Here is a 19,661-nt window from a genome sequence, read left to right on the forward strand (position 1 = left end):
ACAAAGACCAGACATCAACACCTAAAATCACCTCAGTCATCACAAACCCAGAGGCCAAGACACCAGCATGGAAACACAAGGACTTCAAAGCAGCAGTTCTGAATATGTGCAAGGACCTCACAGAGGATGTGGAAAAACCCTTAATGACGTCTATGAAAACACAAAGGAACAGTGAGGGACGTGATGAAAACAGTTCAAGACATGAAAGTCGACATGGAACGGCTAAAGCAAACCTGAAATGAGATAAACCTGGAAATGAAAAGACAAGGAAGTCAAACTCAAACCTCAGAGTACACAACAGAGATGAGAGAATCTCTGGTGTTGCAGACAAGGCATAAGAAATGGATACCTCAGTCACAGAAAATGTTAAATCTCTGTACAGCTCAGCAAACTTTGCTGTGTCACTAGGCATGGTCCTTGTGACAATTTCTATAGCTCTCTCTTGGTGAGAACAATTCCAGAGATATGATGTCCATGTCAGTGTTCAGTTGCCTCTCTACAACTGAGTGTGGTACTACAGCATCTGGATTCTCAGCTTTCCTTGAATGTGCCTGCATGTTTTTCTTAATTTAAATATTGCTTCCCATTAATGAAATAACAAACTGTGGTGACAAACCATGGAAGAGAAGCACTTTGTTCTTTTCCTCTATCTAAGATTTTTGGTCAGGACTACACACACACACACACACACACACACACACACACACACACACACACAGAGAGAGAGAGAGAGAGAGAGAGAGAGAGAGAGAGAGACAGAGAGAGACAGAGAGACAGAGAGAGAGAGACAGAAAGAGAGACAGAGAGAGACGGAGAGAGAGACAGAGAGACAGAGAGAGAGATCAATATAATTCTCAAAGGAGATTAAAAGAGAAAATAAATGAACTCTTGCTGTTGTAGTGGAATAGAGATTTACAGAAAGAGTAAAGATTCCACTTTTAAAGGAGGTAACAGGCTTTCGGGACACTCTCCACCAACGCTATCCCCCCTTCCATTCCTGGGCACTCTTGGAACTGTGCCACACATCCAGGTTTACTCTTTCCTCCAATCCTCTGTGTCTGAAGCCTATATGTAGAAAAGCTGTTTACCTGGGACCCACACTGGACTCCAGTGGGTGATTTCCACGGTCCTTCCTGTCCCCCATTACACTGTCTCATCCTCACTCCCAGCCCCGTAGCAGCCTGGTTACAGTAGCCTGTTCCTCAGTCCTGTTTTCTTGCTTGGGGATCATGCTAAACCAGCTTTCTTTTTCTTTTAGACCCTTCCCCCTCCCTCAATTCCAGCTTATCCTGATCCCTTCCTGTCAGCCCCCAAAACCAGGAAGTACTTTGTACCTGGAACCCCAGTGGCTACATTTGGCAGGAACTCAGAGAGGGCAGTCACACTCTCCTTCCTGATCTCTCCACTCTTACCCTCAGATACATAACAACCTGCATACATGTCCCCCTTTCCCACCTCAGCTCCATTCACTGGAGACTCCAACCCTTGCTTCAGACCCAGGGTCCCCCTAGCCCATCCAAGCCCGCCTCTCCAGGGTCTTCTTTGCCTTAGGTCAACCTACTTACAGAAGGCCCACTTTCTATCACACGTCTACTTTCCTGGGGACCCCATCACTTGATGTAGACAGGATCCCCTTGCCTATTTTCTGGAGCAACTCTAGGGCCTTTTACCTAGTCCACCTCTGTTTCTCTTTGCCACCCACCAACCTTCAGAAGCACTGAATACCTAGGAACCACAACCACCACACTCTCCTAAGATCAAGAGAGGGCAACAGAAACCAACAACAGAGCACCCACACAACAAAGACCAGACATCAACACCTAAAATCACCTCAGTCATCACAAACCCAGAGGCCAAGACACCAGCATGGAAACACAAGGACTTCAAAGCAGCAGTTCTGAATATGTGCAAGGACCTCACAGAGGATGTGGAAAAACCCTTAATGACGTCTATGAAAACACAAAGGAACAGTGAGGGACGTGATGAAAACAGTTCAAGACATGAAAGTCGACATGGAACGGCTAAAGCAAACTTGAAAATGAAAAGAGATAAACCTGGAAATGAAAAGACAAGGAAGTCAAACTCAAACCTCAGAGTACACAACAGAGATGAGAGAATCTCTGGTGTTGCAGACAAGGCATAAGAAATGGATACCTCATCACAGAAAATGTTAAATCTCTGTACAGCTCAGCAAACTTTGCTGTGTCACTAGGGATGGTCCTTGTGACAATTTCTATAGCTCTCTCTTGGTGAGAACAATTCCAGAGATATGATGTCCATGTCATTGTTCAGTTGCCTCTCTACAACTGAGTGTGGTACTATAGCATCTGGATTCTCAGATGTCCGTGAATGTGCCTGCATGTTTTTCTTAATTTAAATATTGCTTCCTATTAATGAAATGAAAAGTTATCATTTTAAAACTGTGTTGACAAAGCATGGAATAGAAACCCTTTATTCTTTACCCAAATCAAAATTCTGTGGTCAGGATTACACACACACACACACACACACACACACACACACACACACACACACAAACAAAAAACCCAAAAAAACTATCCCCTCCCCCAAAAAACCGGAGAGACAGATAGACAGAAACACACACATAGAGATCTCTGTAACGTCTGAAAGTCTAGAACCCTTGGCTCCCAGATAGTAGATGTCACCCCTGTCATTTTTATTGTTCCCACACCATTCCCTTGCTGATTCACAAACAGGAAAGAATGCACCAGGGAGCTGGGATCAGGGTAGAAATGAACAGGAATCATTTGGACTCTTTGGTTTATTTCCTGACACTAACAGTGTGTTGCTTGTGATTAGGTACCAGAACCTGTTGGAAGCCTTTGTCCAGGCTAGTGTGACAGCCTTCATTTACACCAGCTCAGTTCAAGTTTCAGAGCCCAACTCATTTTCAGAGTCCATGAGTAAGAACAACGTGAAACTACGTGGTCTGATCCATGTCCACACAGCACAAAGATGGGTGAGAAGGCAGTGCTGGCCACAATGGGTGCATCCTGACAAATGGTGACACTTTTCATACTTGTGCCTCAAGGCCCACATACATTTATGGGGAGGGAAGCTCATTCCTTTTGGGGTAATGCTTACAGCTCTCAAAATAATGGTATTGTGGATGTTACTGGGAAATCTCCACAATCAACCCAGTTTATGTGGGCAATGAACCTGAGCACACATTTTGGCTGCCAGGGGCCAACAAGACCACAAATGTCACTAAACATCCAAGAACAGTTCCACTCCATCTCAGATAACACCCATCAGGAAAGCTATGATGATTTACATTGCACCCTGAGCAAGCACTGGAGCCTTCCTCTGCCCCTGCTGCAGCAGTTCCTGTTCTTCGCTTAGGATTCCTTTCCTTGGAAAGCAGACAACACAGTTCACCTGGGAAACTGGTTTGAAGCCTTCATCTTCCCACAGAATCCTGGAGGCCATACCAGTTTGTCAAAGGAACAGCAGAGACCTGGAATATGGGCTGCTGCTCCTGGCATCCCTCCTGCCCAGCCCTGAACATGATACTCTACAGAATCAGGAGAAACCTTGAGGGGCACCTGGGATGCCACATTTGCCTTAAAAAATGATCCTAGTCAGAAGATGGGGAAGCAGAGCTATTGTCAGCGTCCACTTGAGCTGTACAGGACTTTCCTCTGAGACAAACAACTGCCATCTTAGGAAGCTCAACTGTGCCTAATTGTGGATCATCACAGCTGGAGTAGTCAACTGTTGATACTGCCTTGTAGAAGAGGGGGCAGAAGGATCATGGGACCCTCACCTGGGTGTCTAGACACTCCATACCACCTGTTACACACAATTCTACTCTAACTGCATATGGCCTCAAGGAGGGGCTAGCGTTTATAGGACTAGAGAGAGGAGGGCTCTGTCTATTCAGCAGTGAGAAAAGTCATCATCCCTACTATGTAAAGACTTTCTAGTGTAGCCTTCTGCAGGGAGCATCCACACTCTTGTAAGTAACTGCCTCACCTATGCACTGAAATTAAGGCTAATAACCTCACTGCTATGGCAGGAGGAACTTTAGTAGTCCCTTATCTTGGTTTGTAATTAGAGTCTTAGGGAAGGGGAATACATTGTTTATGTCTGCTCAAGGAAAAGAATTTTAGCAACAACTTCCAGCGTCTGTATCACAGAAAGTTCTAGAACACACCTGGAAGTGTGTGGTTATTCCCAGTCTTGAATTTCCATCTTTACAGTTTCATGGTGAGACAAATTATGAGTTCACAGCAAAATAAAGACAAAAATATTGGATTACTTCCAAAAGTTGTCTCCCACTGAGCCTGAGCTGTGGAGTACTGCCCTTCCCTTCACATTTAATTGTTTCTCCTTCTTCCTCCATATCCATAGTTTCCTTCCATCCCCACAATCTTCTCTCCTTTATCCTCAGCCTCTTTCCCTTCTTGTCACTTCCTGTATTGTCCATCTCAATTTCCTGAAAAGAGGAAGCAATTAAAGACAGGTTTGACAGACAGACAGCAAAGTGCACTTGCCACTGAGCCTGACCACCTAAGTTCAAGTCCTGGGACCTACATGGTGGGAGGAGAGAACTGACTCCAGCCACATTGCCACAGTATGCATGTGTGAGTGTTCGCACACGCACACGCACACACACACACACACACACACACACATACACAATGTAAAAGAAAAAACAAATAAGTTTTGGGAGCTTATGACATGGTTCTTAACTGATTTAGGAACCAAAAGCCAAAAACCCTTTCAAGTCCACAGAGACAGTGACAATCCAAGCAGGTATGGGTTTGGCAATCTTGAAGGGATAAAGGTGCCACCTTCTAATATTGGATATTGTTTCCTCATCTTTAAATACTGCAGACAGCTCAACAGTCTCTCACCTAGCACCAAGATTTCTTCTTTGTCCTGTTCAATAGCACATTTGCACAGACAGACAACTGATTAAAAATAAAATTTGAAACCATAGTATGTAAGCAAAGGATCTATAAGTTTAAAAAAAAAACAACCCCAAAAGTACCATTGAGTTTCATTTTGTGTTGGCCCACCATTGGGCATGAGGCTTGCCTGTCAGTGTGCTTTGTATACCCAGTGAGAGTCCAAAAAACAATTTTTCCTTATGATTTACTATCAAGTGGAAACAGCCTCTGCTTTAGGGAAGAGGGTGTCTGTCTGCTTCCATCTAAGCACCAAAACTCCATCTGGCTTAAACCCATGCAGGCAATGTGACTGCTGCATAGTTTCTATGACTTCATAGGTGTGTAAATCCTGTTGTGTCTAGAAGGCCTTGTTTCCCTGATATCTTCCATCCTCTCTGGATCTTACAATCTTCCGGCCTTCTATTCTGCAGAATTCCCTGAGTCCTAAAGGGACAGGCTTGTTGAAAACAATCATTTAGGTTTGAGTGTTCCAAGGTCTCTCATTCTCTGCAGTATGTCCAGCTGTGGATGTCTGTATTTGTTCCCATCTGCTTCAGGAGAAAGCTTCTCTGATGACAGCTGAGCAAGGCGCTGATCTATGAGCATAGCAGGTGTCATTAGGAGTCATTTTATCACTATATTCCATTAACAGGAAAATATTTGGTTTTCCCTAGGTCCCTGGCCTATCTAGCTAGCCTCAGGTTCTTGACCACTTGAACAGTATCAGACATGGGTTGTGTCTCATAGTCTAGGCCTTAATTACAACCAGAGAGTTATTGGTTGCTCCTATAACTTTTGTGCCACTATTACAACAGGGTGTCTTTGCAAGGCAGTCACCACTGTAGATTGCAGGGTGCTGTGGAACAATCTTTATACACTGTAGATATGTATTGCTCTTATTGTTAATAACAAGCTGATTCCCTGACAGTTGAGCAGGAAGAGTTTGAGTGAGACAGCATGAAATAGAGTAAATGATGGGAAGAGGAAGGATGGAGTCTGGAGTCAAGAGCAGATGCTGAGAGAAGCAAGATGGGCATGTTGTAGTGAGAAAAGATATCAAGCCATGTGGAAAAACACAGATAAGAAATATGTATTAATTTACATGTAAGAGCCAGTAACAAGCCTGAGATATTGACTGATATTATAATTAATATTGAGTCTGTGTTGGTTATTTGGAAACTGGAGGGCAGGATATACAAGTCCACCAACATATTGTGTTCCAACATGGGACTGGAATTTCCACATAAGACCTGAGAGAAAACTTTAAAAAGTTTTTACACACACAAAAATGTAGCCAAACTTGGCTTCCTAGTCTCATCTCTCTCATGTCAACTGTGACTCCTGGTAGATGCCATTACATCATGAATTAAGCCACAAGGCAGGTTCCCTTAATCTCTCACACAAACCATGGTACAGAGAGGTGTCTGTCAGCCACTGCCCATGGGCTTGAGCTGCCAGGCTAAGCTCTGCCAGCCCAGAATGGAGTTTGGGGTTTTCCTCATGCAGACAGAAAAGATTATAGATATGCAGTAAAAACAGATTCAAATGGAAAAATCTTCTAAATGGGTTACAGTGTATTTAAAAATATATGTAGGCTTGAGAGAGAAAAGAGAAGGTATAGAGAGTCATAATATAAATACAAACATATATATATAGTTTTACAATAATAAAATAAAGTATTTAAAAAGGAACAAAACAATATTTTTTAAAAAATAGGCAATGTAAAGATGGAAAATAGATAGAGTGACTGGATCCTGTATGTTATTGTGTTGTGTTTAGATTTTCTGATTGCTGATAAAGAAACTACAGCTGCTAAGACTAATTTGATTATGAAAGCTGCTACATTAAACCAACCTATATGCTTTAAAAATGTCTTCACTTCAAATATTATGTCAAAAGATATTTTACTTTGGGGAAAAGGCTATGCTTTTATTTTCACATCGAGATGAGAAGCTATGGATTGATTCTGGATTAAAGAAAATCAGGTTTTATTTGGGAAGACTCTCTGAAATCTAGGCTACAAGTATTAAATAAATAAACAAAAAATAAATAAATAAAAGAACTAGAAGATAGTTAACATGTATGTTACCCCCTCAAACATAAAACAAAAAAAATCATCTTTAACTGACTTATGCACACACCACATAACCATTCTTGTAATGTATGTTACCTTTTAATTCATGTATTTTCAGAACAAGGGAATGGAACCAGACACCAATAAAAATGGATGGCACAGATGATCCAGCATCAAGAACAATTTCAAGGATACTAGTTGAGATGGTCCAGCCTCACAGAATACTCCAGCCATGACTTCATTATTATCCCAATTTTCTCCAGGTTCCTTCACAAATGTCAGCACCCCCAAACAATAGGATGTACTCTAGACAAAGATGCCCATATTCCCATAAATGTGTTATGGATGTTCATTATAATTTAAAGGAGGTTGGCTACAGGTTGTTATTGCTCATAGTTTTTTTTTTTAAAGGAACAAAATAGTTAAATACAAATCTCTCTCTCTATATATATAGATATGATAGGATAAAAGGATAGATTATTGAATCTACTTTTAAACTAAAGAAGCAACTAGTAGTCTTAAATATTTTACATTGGAATGAATTTTGGTATATTGATACAAATTTAAGGTTGATTTTGTTATACTGTATGTATATTTCTGCTCTTATTTGGAGTATTATGCTTATACAGCTCATTTAAAAAAATATAATGCATATAATAAAAAATAAGTGTAATATAAGAAATAAAAGAAAAAAAAAAAAATATAATGTATAATTAAGAAATATAGGTTAGTAGTTAGTAGTCTATAATAGTCAAACTTATAGTCATGTGAGATATATTTTCAAGGTCATATACAGTTTTATTTAGATAGATAGATAGTCTTAAATACTTCAAAGACCTACAGAATATAGTATTGAATATGTTTAATTACCTAAGGCTTTCATGACAATGAGACACATCTGCTCAAGACAGCCACAATTTACATCCAAAGAAGATGATGGGCATTAAAGAAGCTCTGTATGGAGTTTTTCTTTATGGCAAAATCTAGTCATTTGCACAAAAAACTGACCTTGCCTCAATTACTGATGGTGTATTGTCACAAAACACAAAAGCAATACACAAAATAAAATGACTGCCCAAAATTGCCAAGACAAGGTAGAACAGTCCTTCAAAATTTCCTGCTTCTCAGAAATGTCTGTCAGATATACCAGGCCCAAAGGCCAAAGTTGGAGCCCCCAATGTTACAGAAGAACTTTGGGTGACTATCCAGGCAGTCATAAATCCTTGTTGTTGCGTAACATTTCATACTTCTAGGGTCTTTGATGGAGTTAAAGACTAAATACTTAAACTTATAGTTTTCCTTAGTTTTGATAAAAGGTAAATTAGGTATAAAACCTTAGACTCACAAAGATAAGATACATAATAGAGTATTTTCTCTAATTTTGCCAAATACACATGGACTGAATATTGTAACTGTAATTCTTACTTGACAACTGTTTTAGTTGTATATAATTTTACTATGTTAAATATAAAACATTCCTATTTAATTACATGAAAAGGGAGAAATGATGTGGAACAACCTTTGTACACTGTAAATATGCATTGATCTCATTGTTAATAAAAAACTGATTGGCTGATAGCTGGACAGAAAGGGATTTGGTGAGACAGAGACAATGCTCTGAAGAGGAAGGTTAGAGACTGGAGTCTCATACAGATGCAGAGAGAAGAAGATGGACATGCTGTACTGAAAAAAGTTACCAAGTGGCAAAGCACAGACAAAAATATGGGTTAATTTAGAAGTAAGAGTTAGCTTTCAACAAGCCTGAGCTATAGGCCCAGCATTTGTAATTAATATTAAGCCTCCGAGTGGTTATTTGGGAGCAGAGTGCAGGACAGAAACTTGTGCCTACAGCAGGTTTTGTAGGTGGGTTGGTGTTTAACTTTTTCCTCTGGCAGGGCACAGAGTACTTTCCAGTATTAACACTACTATTCAGAAGGGGTGGAGGCTCTACATAGGCACCAGCTCAACTCCTCCATGTTCAGTGAGTTATGTGGGTGTTGTCTTCAACAGTAAGACCTTACCATCAGTTTGTGGAGAGCAACCAACAGCCTTGGCAATAGCCTGGGTTCTTTAGGTGTTGTGATGGAGTCCCTTTGGCTAACAACCAAATTAGATTAGATGTAATTCATTCCAGCAGTGGTGGTTTCATTTGGTGGTGGCAGATGTCTAGTTGGGGCTTTGTCTCCCCTGTTATTGGTGATTCCAATTTAGAATTATTTTATACAAGTTGTATTTTAAGAAGTTTCCACTGTATTAGGTTTCCATATGACCTTTCAAATGGCACTTAGTTTTAGCTATCCCTCCCAGTATACCCTCCATTGCCTCCTCTTTCCTCCCCTCCCCATTTTATCCTCCCTTTCCCATCCTTCCCCATTCATCCATAACTGTCTATTCTATTTGCCCTTCCCAGGGGATTCTTTCTCTCTCACACCTAGTTCCTTATCTATACCTAACCTCTGTGGTTATACAGATCATAGCCTGCTTATCAAAGACTTAACAGCTAATGTATAAACAAATACATGCCATATTTGTCTTTTGGGGTCTGTGCTACCTCACTCAGGATGATTTTTTTCTAGTTACATCCATTTACCTGGTAAGTGAGGATGAATCTGTGTGAAGTTAAGGGGAGGGAGTTGCATGTAAATATGATCAAAATATTTGGTACCAAATTTCAAGGAATCAATAAAATAGTTTTGAAAAGAGTTGAATCTAAATTGCATGTGTGACATAAGAAATTAAGATTATCGGCCCAGAAAATTGTTAAACTGTAAGAGTTTTCTCTATTGAAATTAGGTAAGCAAACCTCATTGTTGCTTAGATTTCATTAATTTTTTTTCACACATCCATTTTCTCTTACAAATGTCTAGGAATTACAAGAGGTCATATTGAGTTAGTACCAGCTAAGACAAAGGAATTCCAAAATAAACATGAACAGTGAACTCTGTTTGATATCAGGAGAAAGAAGAAAAAAACTAAAAACAAACAAACAATAAATAAAAACTAGCTGAAAACCTTTACATGTTAACCCTTTATTTAAGTATTAAATACAAAAGGCATTGGCTCCCACTGTTTTTCTACCCACTGTGAATGAGAGGCCAGGTCTTCATGGGGTGAGGTTCCACTCATCCCATCACATTCCCAGCTCACTTGTCAGGTTTCCAGTTCAGCCACACAGTGGCAATGGCCAGATACACTCTTATTTTTAACTCCCATTTTCACCTTTTCCTTTTGATTACAATAACACCTTCAAAACAGCATCCACTTGATTTTGAAAACTACATTAATTACGTGCCATATAGAACAATGGTCTATTATACATATCCTTTCAGTATTGAATGATTGGTTTTTATTGAATATATAGCTAGCAAAAGTAAACTTACAAATAAATAATAGCAGACAGGGAGAAGTGGCATATAGACAAAGAAACATCATCAAACCAGGGCCTTAAAAAAACAAAAGTTTGTTTCTTTATTTTACATCTCAGCCACAGTTTCCCCTTCCTCCTCTCCTCCCAGTTCATCCTCATAAGCCCTCTGTTCCCCCTACCCAATCCACTCCTCCGTTTCTGTTTAGGAAAGGGCAGCTATCCCATGAATATCAGCAGAGCATGACATATGGAGTTGCCCTAAGACTCAGCACCTCTCCATATATTAAGACTGAGCAGGCTGGAGAGATGGCTCAGAGGTTAAGAGCACTGACTGATCTTCCAGAGGTCTTGAGTTCAATTCCCAGCAACCACATGGTGGCTCACAACCATCTGTAATGAGATCTGGTGCCCTCTTCTGGCGTGCAGACATATATACAAACAGAACACTGTATACATAATAATAAATAAATAAATCTTAAAAAAAAAAAAGACTGAGCAATGAGGAGTAGGGTCCCCAAAGCCAGTAAAGGGTCAGCTTCCCTATTTATTTATTTATTTATTTATTTATTTATTTATTTATTTATTTATTTATTTTATTTTACAATACTATTCAGTTCTACATAACAGCCACAGATTCCCTTGTTCTCCCTTTCCTGCCTCCCTCCCCTTCCCCCCAGCCCACTCCCCTTTCCCACCACCTCCAGATCAAGCCCACCCTTGAGGACTGAGATCGACCTGATAGACTCAGTCCAGGCAGGTCCAGTCCCCTCCTCTCAGATTGAGCCAAGCGTCCCTGCACAAGTCCCAGGTTTCAAACAGCTATCTCATGCAGCGAGCCCAGGACCTGGTACCATTGCCTAGATGCCTCCCAAACAGATCAAGCCGATCAACTGTCTCACCTATTCAGAGGGCCTGATCCAGTTGGGGGCCCCTCAGACGTCAAGGCAGCTTCCCTCTTTCTGTCCCTCCCTCCATGTGCTCCTCTCTCCCCTTTTCTCTTATGCAGTACAGTGATTAATTTTTCCACCATAGACTCCAGGTGGCCTCTGCTTTTTGATTCTCATCATGATTATGCAACTCACTCACAGTAGGTAGTACCTTCAATTCACATTTACATTTATGTTCAAAACATTCTGCCTCTTCCCTCATCTTCCCTTCTTGTGCCGGCTATTTGATAAAATCTGTGTCTACTGTACCTCGTTTTTCAGTTTATTCATTCAGAGTTGCCTACCTGGTCAGTTACTGTTGACATGGAGGTGAAATGTGTCCCCTCAGCACAGAAACCAATTAAATGGCCCTCATTGTATTTATAAGGGCAGTGCAATTAGCTATGGATAACACATGGAGGTGGTAAAGGGAGAAGCTTTGTAGAGTGGGTGACTAAGGAGTTGAGAAGATTGCCTTAGCAGAAGACGCATCTGTCACTCCTCTGTTTTAAATTGATACCTACTGTTTACACATATCGGGAGTCAAATCTGAGAACATGAGTGAGTCCCCAATTTCAGATTCAAGCATTTAACCCTGAGGGCACCTCTCCCTGATGACTGTGGTTGGTTCATTAACGTATTGATCATCCCACTGGTCTCTCTGGACTCCTGCAGAATACCTGAGAGCCTTGCACCCAAAACTTGTGCTCATATCTAAATTGGGGCCAAAATGAGTATTGCATGATCTTACAGAAGGTAAGAATGAAAGAAGACAATGTCCATAAAGAAAGTCCCTTGGCCTCTGTGTCAAGTATGTGCTAACTGGGTTCAGCAACCATATCTCTATGGCATAACTATTTGTGGCATGCATGGCTTCACTCTTCAGTGTCTCCAGTTGTTGGCTTCAAGTCTCCTCTACAGGTGTTCCATGTTCTTCACACCTCTAACACCATAGGTTTATACTGCGGCCAATGCTTCACCATCATAGCCTCCTGCATCACTCTCTCAGAGGCTCCTTATAAGGAATCTAGCTCTGCTACACATTACTCTGAGTTCACAGGCTTTCTTTAAACTCTAGGTAGAGGGCTCCAAGATTCCAGAAGTCCTGCATTATATGTGCCTGAAAAACTAGCATTATATATATGACGCCAGGTTCTGCTGAAAATTCCAGCTGTTGTCAGAGCCTCTTGGACCAAGGCTACAGTGGCCTCTAAGTGTCTGAATCTAGGAAAACACATCCATAGGCAACCACCTTTGAGTACAGCACCCTGCAGCTCTCTCACTGAAAGGACTTTCAGATGCATGCTGTTTCACACAGTGGAGTCTGTGGTCCAGAAACATGGGGTCACAATGAAATATTCTGTCCCAGATTAGTCAAGATTTACTCAAAATTTTTACAATATGCGTGAAGCAGAGATAAATCCTTTGTCAAAACCAACACAAGTGGTTTCTGGACCGATAAATAGTTCACAATTCAAAAGCTACAGTTCACATTGAAATTGTACTCTACTATCCACACATCTTTGGCATTTTGGTCTTCTTATCTCCCACTGATCATGTGTTAAGATAATATAGCTTCCAAGACAAGATTCTTCTTCTTTGGTTTTTATGTTTTGTTTGGTTTTTGTTTTATTTCTTTGTTTTGTTTGGTTTTTTGTGGGGGGAGTTTGCAAGGTCAGAAGGTGGGTGAGATGTCACAGGGAGATGAGTGGGATAGATTGTGTGATGTGGAATCCACAAAGAATCAATAAAAGTTAAATCCATATGCGTATGCCATTCCAGGAATTGTCTAGCTTTAGGTGTCACGGTGAAGCATGAAGCAGAGAGCACAGCTAGATGCAGGGCTAGACTATGGTCTTCAAAGCCACCCTACTACAGTTTCCCAAATGCCGTCACTGGCATTCAGCTTCTAGCATGGGTTGTTTATATACTTTTAGGCAGCTTTATCAAGAATCAGGGCAAAATAATTTGAGGTCTGAATAGACAGCTCAGTGGTTAAGAACACGTGCTACTCCCACAAAGGACCATCTTCTGTACCCAAAACACAGAAAGCAGCTCAGAACTATCAATATACAAACCACAGCTCACATCTTAAAGGAAATAGGGGATAGTTTGTTCTGAAGCCATTTTGAGTGACCATGACCTGGAACAAGGATTTAGATAATTCCAAATGGCATGTTCCAGCTTGAAAGCAGTTTCACAGGCTTTTTAATTGTTTTACAAAGCAATGAAAATCATAAGTCAAGGCAAATTTAAAATACATTTGTGAGTACACCAGAAAGGCAGGTACAAGGAGAAGTGGGGTGCTAGTCTATAGACCTGAGATGCTATTTGATGACATTCTTAGCTCTTGGATTGGTGGAAACTAGTGTTCTGCTAAGTTAATAGCTTTTAAGAGATTTTTACATATTATCACAAGATGTTAGTTATAAGTTAATAGCTTATTTATTATCATTAGGTGTTTCTTCAGATACAGAGTGGCAAGAAATGGCTGTCTCAAAAAGCTAAGACTAGCCCAAGATGAAGTACTTAGCCCCTGAACCTACAAAATTCCAGTCTCCCCACGGGATTGAGATTCCAACTGGTCCATCAGTCTCTAGACACAGACTCCTCCAGGAGTTCTTTGTTCCAACCAGACACAGCTTCCATTAGGGACTTTTCATTCACACAACCATCTGTAATTCCAGCTCTAGGAAGTCCAATGCTGTCTTCTTCTGGACTCCAAAGGCACCAGGCACACGTGTGGCGCACAGACATATATGCAGGTAAAATACTCTATGTGTAAATTAAAATAAGTAACTCCTTTTTAAAAATTTGATCTTGTACAAGACATTTTACACTGTATCTGTCTAAAGTGAAACAAGACAAAAGTGCCTGGATGAGAGCACATGAAGGATGAGGAGGTGGCCCAGACAGCAAGTCCAACCACTCACCAGCAGCAGCCTCAGGCCCATCCAGGATGATCAGGATAGACAAAGGGGGGGGGGTTCTCTTGCAGCTGTAAAAGGAGCTGTCAGTGAGAGGTTCTGCAAAAGTGGAGAGGACAAACACAGAAGACAGGCTTCTCTTGTTTCACAAGCAGAAGCATTGCCTATGTTCCATCCAAATTCCTGGGCTGCCACTCAATTTTTCCCTCACAGTTCAGCAAATTTCCTCACCAGAAAAGAGCAATTTTAGGCTTTAAGGTTGTGGGAGAGTTACCTGACAGCTATAACCTGGTGTGCATGCTCCGTTTCTCCCAGATTTGGGCACCTCAGCTTTCTGTACCACAGCCCTGCACTGGAATATTTGCTGGTGTGAGGCACAGCAGCAGTGGAATGACATGGTTTCCTAGTCCTCCCCACACCTGTCTAGGAGGGTCAGGAGACCTCTCTAAGGACTGTGGAGCTGAGGGCTTGGGACCAGCCCTTTCCCTGGTATCAGTTGCCTACTTGACTGAATGTTGGTTGATGTCAATAGGACTGCCTGGCATTCCTGCAGTGAATTCTAGGTGTTTTCCAGGTGATGGTGTGTGGGAGCCCGTTCTCGGGTTCCTTGTGGCTTTACCTAGCAGGTCCACATAGAGGATGATTAGGACCACGGGCCTGAGTGCAGGTGTCTGAGATGGTCTGCACTTGGCTGTGCTGGGGGGGAGGTCTTTTGCTCCACCCCTTGCATCTCTATAAAAACCCTGGGGCAGAGATAGTTGGGGCGGTTGGAAAAGGTTCCAGGCCCTCTCAAGGCTATCCTTTATTTTCTATCTGTTTATCTCCGCAATAAATCCTTCTATCTAATATTTCCTGCTGCTCACACTCAAGAAAACTCTGGGGAGCTGTGGGGTTGATGGGTAAACGCCCCACAATGGTGGGTCTGAAACTCCTTAGCAGCCACTGAGCATCACAGTTGGGACACAGACAACTAGAAAAGTCAGAGCCTTGATGGAGACCACAGTCTGCTGATACAGATCTCTGCCCTCCTCACTTCCCAGCAGAACTCTTTTTCCTTTAGGGAAAATTGTCTTTGTCCGTCTGTCTTCAGCAAAGGGAAAAAAAGAAAAAAAAATATCCAACCCTCCCTATGTCTTCCTCAGAAGACAGCAATCTAAGAGGATCTGGTCACTGCCCCTTCCCTCTCAGGTTCCTAGAGGTTAATAATGACATGCTTAAAACCCTGAGTCTTCACTCATTTAAAATGTTAACCAATGGATAGCATATGAAGGATACCTTGGAACTGACTAAGGACTTGTTTCTGGTCCTGCTTCATGCTATCCTCCCTCGGGTCAAATATCAAAAGTCAGATTGATGGCTTGTGAAATCACTCACTGTAGAGGGTTTGGACTGATGGTTGGCAGGGAACAAAATCAGCCTTCACCTTCACCCTTAGACAGGATTGGATCCCTGTGCCTTGCACCTGGCTCCACCATAGATTTATGGAGTGAACTCTGCTCTGGGGCTATGAATGAGGTAATGTTTGGACCAGGAGATAGCTCAATCACAGCTAGTATTTTGTTCAGGACGTTATGGATCCTTGTGCAGATCTGTACCCTCCCTTGTTGTTCAAATAACATGTCCTGTGCTATAAATTGTGTTGTGAATAAAATTACAGCATCAAACTACCTGCAATAATCTCATGGTCTCCAGTCCCAGACACTATGTGTCCTTCCACTTAGGAAACTCTGGGTATGTCTGGTTTCTTCCAGGTGGTAGTGTGTTTGAGGCTCTTTCCCAGTCTATACTACGAATGTAAAGTTACCCTGAGTGTTGTGGTATATTGGTAACATAGTCATCTTTGTATACACAGGGAATACATTGCCACCCCCTTACTAGTTTCCAAGACAAGCTATTTCTTGCTATTGTGACAAGCAGGGCACTGGATGTATGTAGAGTGACCAAACCATGCCTGCATCTCACAAGGGCAGCTGCAAAGGGAAGCACTTTGAAATGTGCTTTGAGTCAGAAGAGCTGACCTTGAAAGCACAGGCTGGCTGCAGTGAACTAACCTCTAAGTACCTGAGGGCTCTGAGGAGAAGACTGCAGCGCCAGGCACTAGACTGTCCATCCAGAGGTTGGCAGCCTGTGCACCTTCTACCACAAGGGAAAAGGGAATGGAAGCATCCAGAAGGAAAGCTGAGGAGAAGAGGAATGATGTGGAGAATCTGTTCTAGTTGGTGAGCTGAGTGGGGAGAGGAGTCAGAGAGGAGAGGAGGAAAGCAAACTGTGAGAGGACAGACAGAAGACAAGGAAAGCCTCCCAGGGCTGTCTCCCAGGCCTCTTCTTGCCTGCCTTAGTGAAACTCAAACAAAGCAACTGCACGGACCTTACTTATGACCTCCCCATTTGGAGAACATATGTGAAAGGAAGCCTCTAGTAGCCCATAGGCCATGCATGGGAAACCCTACAATGTATGTTCTCTTTTTCCATTTCCCTAAGAATATATGGAGCTTATGGTTTGTACTTCATGTCCAATAAAGAAAAGAGGCAATTAATGAACTGATCCCAAGGAATCTCTACCCCTGTTTGCCAAAATAGCCACCCAGGCTACATTTATTAATGTATATAATAAGATTATACATATTTGGTCCAGAGTAATGGCTCAGTGGGTAAAGGTGCCTGTTGCCAGGCCTGGTCACCTGAATTCTGTTCTGGGCCCCACATAGGAAAGGACAAACTCTCAGAAGTTATCCTCTGATCTCCACACATACTTCATTATATATATATTTATGTATGTGTGTGTGTGTGTGTGTGTGTGTGTGTGTGTGTGTGTGTAGACAGGTGCTAATACTCCAGAATCAAACCAGTTTGAAATCTGCAGGAACTCCACTAACATATCCCCCTTTTTATATGCAACCATTAATTATATTGGCGATTATATAGCTTTGCAGCACATATAGTCTTTTCTGTATTCTGTTTTACAATCTTATGTAAGTAAGCCAAAACACATTTTAAAACCAATACGGTTACTATTGCTAGCACAAGAGTAACACTTGCTAAAACAAGCAATCTATTAAAGTCATTCATAGGGTTGATTGAGGGTATCATATCTGCAAGGCTTTCCATAACATCCATTTTTTCATATCATGTAACTTTTTTTTGGTGGAAGTTTCATTAAATTCTGCTGTAATTATAAATCATTTAAGAAGAATTAGGGTGACCCTTCAAAAGCATCTTAAACTTTTCCCAATCATACTTGCTATCATTGACCTTAAATGTGCAATACAATAGGATGTAACATTCCAATCACATTTTAATTTTACCTGCTCCTTTGATATTTTTAACTGATCTCCCAACAATATAACAGCTTGCCATGAATCAAATAATTCACTAACTGTCTCATTAGCTATTTTATTTTGTTCCATTCAAAGTTCTGTAGAATGCTTATGCTAGTCTCTAATGAACTCAGCAGTTTGATTTTTTAGGAGAGCCACTCTGGCTGTTGCAGCAGTAGCAATCACCCATAATTGTACAATTTCATCATTGGCATAGATACCTAAACCTTAGCTGGATCCATTCTTGACAATTGATGAAGAAACCTTTTCTATATATGCTTTAAGTTTTTACTTTGTGAGCTAGGACAATCCATTCCAAAATATTATTCTCCCTCTGCAGAATGAGTCCAGTAGGGAATTATCGGAAGGAACAGTTATGGAAATGTGTTCAGTGGTGATATCTAATCAATCCACATAAGCATTTTGTAAGTTTTATTCTACTTGGGCACATTCCCTTTCAGCCTCAGCTGTTAATTGTCTTGGACTGCCTAAATCTGAGACATCTTGCAAAATTTGAAACAAATGACATAATTCTTAGGTAGATAACCCAATGGCAAGCCGTAACCAGTTAATATCATCCAATAATTTTTGAAAATCATTGAGAATATGTAACTGATCTCTTTTAATCTGTACCGTTTGTGTCTGGATTCTCTGCAGGAACTTCCCAACTTCCCTCCATCAAGGCTTCCCAAATTTCCCACAGCCTTTGCAAACAGCACAACCAATTGTAGACCAGTGATTCAAACACATGCACCTACAGGGTGTATTTCACGTTCAAACCACACCTGCTCAAAGGATACAATTGCTGTTCAAACCTGCCCCTGTGGACTGATCGACAACTACTTGTGGATCAAAATGCATGTGTTCCTATGTCCAAAGTCCACATAGTGTCAACACTAGCAATGATGTTCCAAAGTCCAAAGCTTAAGCAATCTCTTAACTATAAACATCTATTAAAAAATCAAAGAGTTTACATACTTCAGTACACAAAGGCACAGAGTAAACATTCTCTTTGTGAAAGAGGAGTGGGGCATGACCAGAGCAAAGCAAAACTGAGTCATAGCAGGGCACACATGGAGTCCTGGGGTCCTCTATCTGACAGACTCCTGATGAAATTGTTTGTGCTCCAAAAGGGCTCCCTTCCCTTGAGCAACACCTGCCGTCTCTTCAATTTAGGCTTGTTTGTGAACACCCAGGTTTGATTTCATGTTCTCAGAAAATGACTGCTGAGTCAATGCCTGGTCTTAATGCTGCTTCAAGCCAAAAGTCTCCAAAGGACATCTACACTTAGGGAATGGTTTGTGGTTGTTGGACGGGACCTCACATGCTTGGGCAATTAATACTTGGTTGCTCACACTATTTGGAGAGTAGCCTTACTACACAAAGTGTGTCTCTAGAGAAGGACTTTGAGAGTTCAAAAACTCACACCAGTTCCCATTTGTTCTCTCTGCTTCCTGATTGCAGTTAGTGACATGAGCTCTCAGCTGCTGTTGCTGCCTGCCTCCACACTTCCCCATGATGATGGCGATAGGCTCATATCTTTTAGGAACAATATCTCAAATCAATCCCTTCTTCCTAAAAGATGTCTTAATCATTGTGCTTTATCACAGCCATAGAAAAAATAATCAATAGACTAATTGGAGGTTTGGAGCCCTCTAAGACTTTTAACATCAGACATGCAGCTACATATAAGATTTGGAGTTTGCATTGCTGGGTATCAGTCTTGATTTCCTCACTCTGCCCTTATTCCTACCTATTGCAATGATAATGTATATTTTTTGCCATTTTATATGAGAAATATGTAATTTGCTTTTATAGGAGTTTGCAGATAAGACATTGCCATGAATTTGACAAGAGACTTTGGACTTTGGGGTTTTAAAACAACACCAAGACTGTGAGAGACTATGGGGACTTTTGAAGTGGTACTAAATGCAGTTTTTCAATGTGATATAGCCATAAGACTTTGGGGAGGCCAGAGAGTAGAATTCATAATTTGGAAGTTTGAATTAGACCCCTACCTTCATCTCAACGCTCATATTCTAAGGCATCTGAATACTTGGCTCCTCGGTAGTGATACAGTTTGTGTAGGTTTAGAGGTGTTAACTATGTCACAGGGGAGGGAAGGCTTTGAACT

Source organism: Peromyscus leucopus, unplaced genomic scaffold (assembly GCF_004664715.2).
Source record: "Peromyscus leucopus breed LL Stock unplaced genomic scaffold, UCI_PerLeu_2.1 scaffold_1408, whole genome shotgun sequence".
In the NCBI taxonomy this organism is placed as follows: domain Eukaryota; kingdom Metazoa; phylum Chordata; class Mammalia; order Rodentia; family Cricetidae; genus Peromyscus; species Peromyscus leucopus.